The sequence below is a fragment of the Lygodium microphyllum genome, chromosome 20 (genome assembly GCF_053477565.2).
Source record: "Lygodium microphyllum isolate KBCC chromosome 20, Lygodium_microphyllum_v1.1.10, whole genome shotgun sequence".
Lineage (NCBI taxonomy): Eukaryota > Viridiplantae > Streptophyta > Polypodiopsida > Schizaeales > Lygodiaceae > Lygodium > Lygodium microphyllum.
In genome coordinates, this window is record NC_141154.1 from 74654361 (window position 1) to 74660377 (window position 6017).

Below are 6017 nucleotides of genomic sequence, written 5' to 3' on the forward strand. Positions count from 1 at the left end.
TCACATCATTTCCTTGCAGCTTCTCCCATGGAAATGCCTTGACTAATAGGAAAATGCAAATTAAGCTCTCACTTGGGTTTTGACTAGAGGGGTAAGTGCTCATAGACCAAGAGAGTGCATGGTTTTGATTGGGACAGGAAATGCATCGAGAGAGAAGAGCAATTGGATTAGGTATTGATTAAGGGTCTAGCCTAATCCGTACATTGAACATGCCCGGAAGTTGGTAGATTAAACACATGGCAATAAAGAGATCTTAAGTTGAATTCCAGTTTCCTATATATATATATATATATATAAAATAAGCATGCCATAGACTCTAGAGCTCTAACATGTGCCATTGATTCTGTTCCCAAACCACATCTAGGACAATTACCAGAGCTCTTTTTGTTAGTAAAGCAAGCTTCATAAATCCTCCACATCAAAACTTATTCTTACTAGGAGTACATGCATACCAAACATCTTGCTAAACAAACCATATGTACTAACACCATCAATCTCTAGAAAAAGATCTTATATATATATATATATATATATATATATATATTATATATTATATATATATATAACATGACTAAAAGGAAGATTTGAGCCAAAGACTATAGGTTCATAACTTAGTAGCTAACCATTAAGGCAACCACTCAATCATGAAAGGCAATAGATTGGGTTGAGTCTTAATAGATCACCAGTGCTGAAAACCTAATGGCTCTAAGTAGTGGACAAAGGTGGTATTCACCTAGCATCAAGCATCAAAAACCAATTTTTAAGCCAATTTTCAACTTCAATTTCTCAAATGTATTTGTGTAATATTGTCTCAGATTTTACTTTTTTACCCCCCGCTATAGGGGAGTCTATAGCAGTTGGGAAGTAAGGAAGGATGATTTTATGTTAGTGTTTTAAATTGTTAACAAATAAAAAAGGGTATTTGATGCTCTTGGGAGGAGTCTTGTTTATGTGCCGATTTTTTTATTAAAGTTGCTTTTTGCCTATTTTGTTGGGATATTGCTACTACTTCTCCAATGCTCCCCTCTATGGGAGTGATGTGCTTCTAGTCTGCATGGTTCTTTCTTGAGAAGGTGCAAGAGAGAGTATCATTTTATTAATCCATTACACCAAGCTCCTCACATTCCCTTAACGCACCAATCATATCAATCAAAGACAAACAATTGCACATATAAAGTAATTACAATATTTCACTCTTGCCAAGTGTCCAAAATCATCCCTATCTAGAATGGGACCTTCTAACCCCATAAGCTTGGCCACTCATGATTGCACTTCATCATTGGATTATGGATACAAGGAGGATTTACTAACTAAGCTCCTCTTATACCTCAAGAATTGTCCTACTTCATGGGCATATCCATTGTCTTGGCCCTCCCCCTAACTCCAAGCAATCTCTTGTCCCTTCACTTGAAAAGGTTTGTGATTTATCCTACAAGATAGTGCTTATTCACCTCCCCCTTTAGGGTAATTAAGACTCAATGATGTCTGGTGATAAACATTCAGTACATTAGTTATGATCTCATCAACCGCATGTTACATGCATAAAACCAAGGTTAATATTAATTAGTTATTCTCTTCAATTCACATCTAGAATTAGTTGTACCACATGTAGCTTATAATGTAAAACTTCTTTAAATTGCATTTCATAGCCTTTTAATATGAGCTATTTCTTGAATTTCCCCATGACAAGACAATTCACACTAACACATTTTGTCTCAAATTTTGTAAAATTTTCTTGCTATTTTATGTATAACTTTGAATCGTCTAAACCATCGAGCAACAAAGGGCAATCAAAACTCTGAGTACAATACTGCCTACGAAGCACCCATGTCATATTCTTACTAAAGAAGAGTTGGCATGTTGTGAGTCACTTAGCAATCGACAACCACTTTTGTGAAGTTGTCAACTACATCACATGGCTATCAATTAGACCAATAAACTTATATCTCTATGCAAGTCTTCAATATACCCAAATTTTATCAATAATTTCTTCTTAGCCTCAAATGTGTTTAAATAAATAAACAACAATAGACCCCTCTATACATAAACAAATCAAAAAATTTCAAAACTTCACACACACATTTGATAAAGCACACACCTTGGCATCTTGACCAACCTTCACACACATTTCATAAACAAATAAAAAATTTTCAAATTTTCACACACTCTTGATAAAGCACATGCATTGGCATCTTGACCAACCTTCCTGTAAGGTTGGGAAACATTATGATTTGCCTAGTCATGGAGGGGTCATAGGAAGCAAAAAAGAAGCAAAAATAGGACAATAGGAGCAAACAGCAAGCAAAAAATGGGCATGCACTAACACTACAAAAGACCCTAGAGCAAAGCCTAAAAAAGCAAGATCATCAAGACAAAAAGCATGAAAAGCGAGCTAAAAAGGGGAAATAGCAAGTCAAGCAATAAGTGCTAAAAATTTGGTACAAAGCATACTCACATAAACACATAAATTAGACCATCCAACATCCAAACCTCGTAAAACATTGTGGAATGTTATGGAAGACTGCAATAGAGGTACAAAGCGTACTCACATAAACACATAAATTAGACCATCCAAGCAAACCTCAATAACATTGTGTTATGTGATAGAAGATTGTCATTTAGTTTTAATAATTCATATTATCAAACAACAATTACTATTATTAATGGCCTAAAGGACCAATGTTAGCTCTTAGGCATGGCTAGAACAACTTGAGATGGACTCAACTAGCTCATGATAGTCTAATTTAGCATAGTCTTTTAGAACTATTATTTTAAGGAAAACCATCATTCTTTAATCAAAGCATATATTCTTAACTCTTTTTTAATGAACTAATGAAAGAAAGTCAAATATAGCTTACTTGAAGTTCAAAGAGAGCTCAAAATGAACTCGTTATAGCATTGAAATGCTACTAGGAAACTAAATAGTGTATGAATCAATAGTATATTTTCATTTTTTTCAAATTCTTAGGAAATTTTTGAAAATGGTGGCAAAATTGACATTATCAATGTTAAAGCATGAATTAGGTCTAAGATTTTGGTTTGGTCACCTTCAACTAGAACTTGGCTCCTATACATTCCATAAGTTCCATCTCACCTAAGCTACTTGTTTACTATGGATGGCAAAATCTACGCTTGAGTATTGTGGTTAGCCCATATTTGATCAAGATGAGCAAGTGAAGTTCAACACACACATGTATGTCATGTGCCTCAAAGTCTTCAAGTATCACTATTCAAGCAACCTAGGCAAGGATGGTCAAAAGATACCCAAAAGTACAATACCTTGTGAATCATTGTAGAGTGAAAGGAAGAGGTGGGGGTAGCTTAGAGCTTCAAAAGGCAAGCTATCTAGGTGAGAGGTAAATTGGAGATGCATGGAGAAGGATGCTTAAATGAATAGGGATTTTGTTATAGTCTCAAGACATAGGTGTAAACCTTGGTAGCTATGTATTGGTGTCTTCTCAATACACTACTATAGGATTTGCAACTTACTTTTTTGTTACTAGTGTTTTATTCCTCATTATTTGATATGCACATGGATATTGATCATACCATGATGACTACTCCAAAGTTTGCTCAAGTATAACATATTATTCTTATCTATTAGAGTTAACATGAACTTGCAACAACAAGGAATAAAAATTTCTTAAATTGCATGCTAAATGATTGATTTGATGATAGAAATTCTTGGGCTTGTCATTAGGTCAACCAAAGCTAGACTATCTTATGTCATGTAAAATGTAAGGGATATTGTAGATGTCTATACTATTAGTTAAGGAGAGGTGGGGGGCGGGTGCCACGTGGCAGCCCCCCACCTCCCCCACAAAAAAGAAAGAGAACGTGGGGGCGGGTGCCACGTGTCCAGCACCCGCCCCCTGCAAAAATCGCGCCCTCCGTGCCGGGGCGAGTCTAGGCGCGGAGCGCCTAGTATACTATTATGGACATCAATGGGTGGAGTTGAAAATATGGGGTAGAAGATTGTGGTTTCAGCTCTTCATTGCTAATGGGCCATTCCCCAAGCTAGATGTAGATGGAGATAAACATTTGGTCAACCATTATTTACTTGGTTATTATCAAACATTGATTACTAGGATGCTTGGGCTAATGAATTGTAGTCCTCATAGGACCATACCCTAAAATGTGGACATTTATCAGACAAACACCATCATCTTACAAGGTGGGAACTATAGCTTCCCTTTGAAAGCTAAACTCACAACACTCCCTCCCATTTACCCATCTCTCTCTCTCTCTCTCTCTCTCTCTCTCTCTCTCTCTCTCTCTCTCTCTCTCTCTCTCTCTCTCTCTCTCTCTCTCTCTCTCTCTCAAAAGGTGTCCAATTAGGAATATTTAGTTGTGTTCCTTATCTTTTAGAAAGCAAAATAAACAACTTGAAAACAAGGAAAAATAGGAGGAACAAACAAGTCAAAATCACACCACTTTTCTTATATCAACATGGTCTTTTCTCCCCTTTTAGAATGCTTTTGTGATGGTAAGGTTTTCTCATTAAGCTCCAAACCTCCATCTTTGAGTTGTCGAATCTAAACTTACATCTTTCATGGGATTTGAATATTAGGTGCTTCAACTAAGCCATTCTCTTCCCATGCTAGATTTGTTTCTTCAGCATCAAATTGAATGCTAGATTTGTTTATTCGGCATCAAATTGATGCAAATTGTCACACTCCAAAAGTCAAATACAATCGAGAGATGATCTCCTTAGTTTGAAAAATGCACATTTGTTGAGCATTCATTGAACGTGCATGTCGCTTTAAATTGTTTATGTAAGAGAGAGCAATATGTTTAAACATGTTTCATGTTTTTAAAGAGTCACCTCGACTTGTCTCCATACTTATTTTTCTTTTGTATTTTAAAAGGGAAAAAGAGGTAACATTCATGTGATATGTTTCTTTGACTTATTTGACTAAGACATCTAAATTTATGCACGTGAACTACTTTTGGTTAGTAGTCTAAATCTTGAAGGGAACATGGCCTTTTGGACTAGCTTTAAAGGCTACATTCTTATATATTCATTATTGGTTGTTTGGATATTGAGTGAAATGTCCATTTGACATACTACCACCCCCAGGAATAGATATTTGTAGCATTATTATTATGTTGATTACTTCTAGAAGTTGTAACAAGTTTCTAGGGATCAAGAAGGAAAATTTCAAAGTTAAACTAAGTTCTTGAGCCTAAAAAGGAGCATTTACATTTATTTTCAAACTTAAAAAGGTTCAAGGATTATCTCCAAATCTATTAATATAACAATAAAGCTATGGCATTTTTTTAATTAAGATAATATACGCAAGTGAAAGGGGAGACAAGGACTAACAACATAACTTTTAATCCATTGTATTAGACACATGCAAAAGTACTTATACTATGGTTAGCCAATATATAAATCGATACTTGTTAAAATTACAAACACATGATATTTATTTGGGGGGATTGCACAAGAGTCACACGACCTTGGCTAATTGGTTTATCTATGGTTTGAACTTTGTATCAATCAATAAAGGGAGAGTCTTCCTACACCCACTACACTATGTGAGTCCACCTTTAGGTGTGCATGGAAGAAGTGAGCTTTTTGAGCGAGCTTTTCTAGGCAACCTCCAATTCTTGTTCCACATAATCCACTTATGCCTTTTTTCTCTTAGGCATATATCAAGAACCACTACAGCTTCTCCATTGCCACCACCACCACCTCCTCCTCCACTACTGCTAGCACCTCCACCTCCATCGCTACCACTACCACAACCTCCACTGCTAGTTCTCCTCCACCACCACCACCACCACCACATCTTAATTGCCCCCTCCTCACACCAGCACCACAACAAAAGGCACCATTAGCACTCGGTCTCTTTCTCCCCATGTGTTAAAAGTACATCAAGTACCAATTCTTTTGTTTGTGTGTGTGTCTTTCCTCTCTCTCATTCTCTTGCTCTCTCTCATCCTCATTTGATTAGGCTTACATATCGATTGAAGCTATGCATCATTTACAATAACCCTTTTAATTTTGCAAG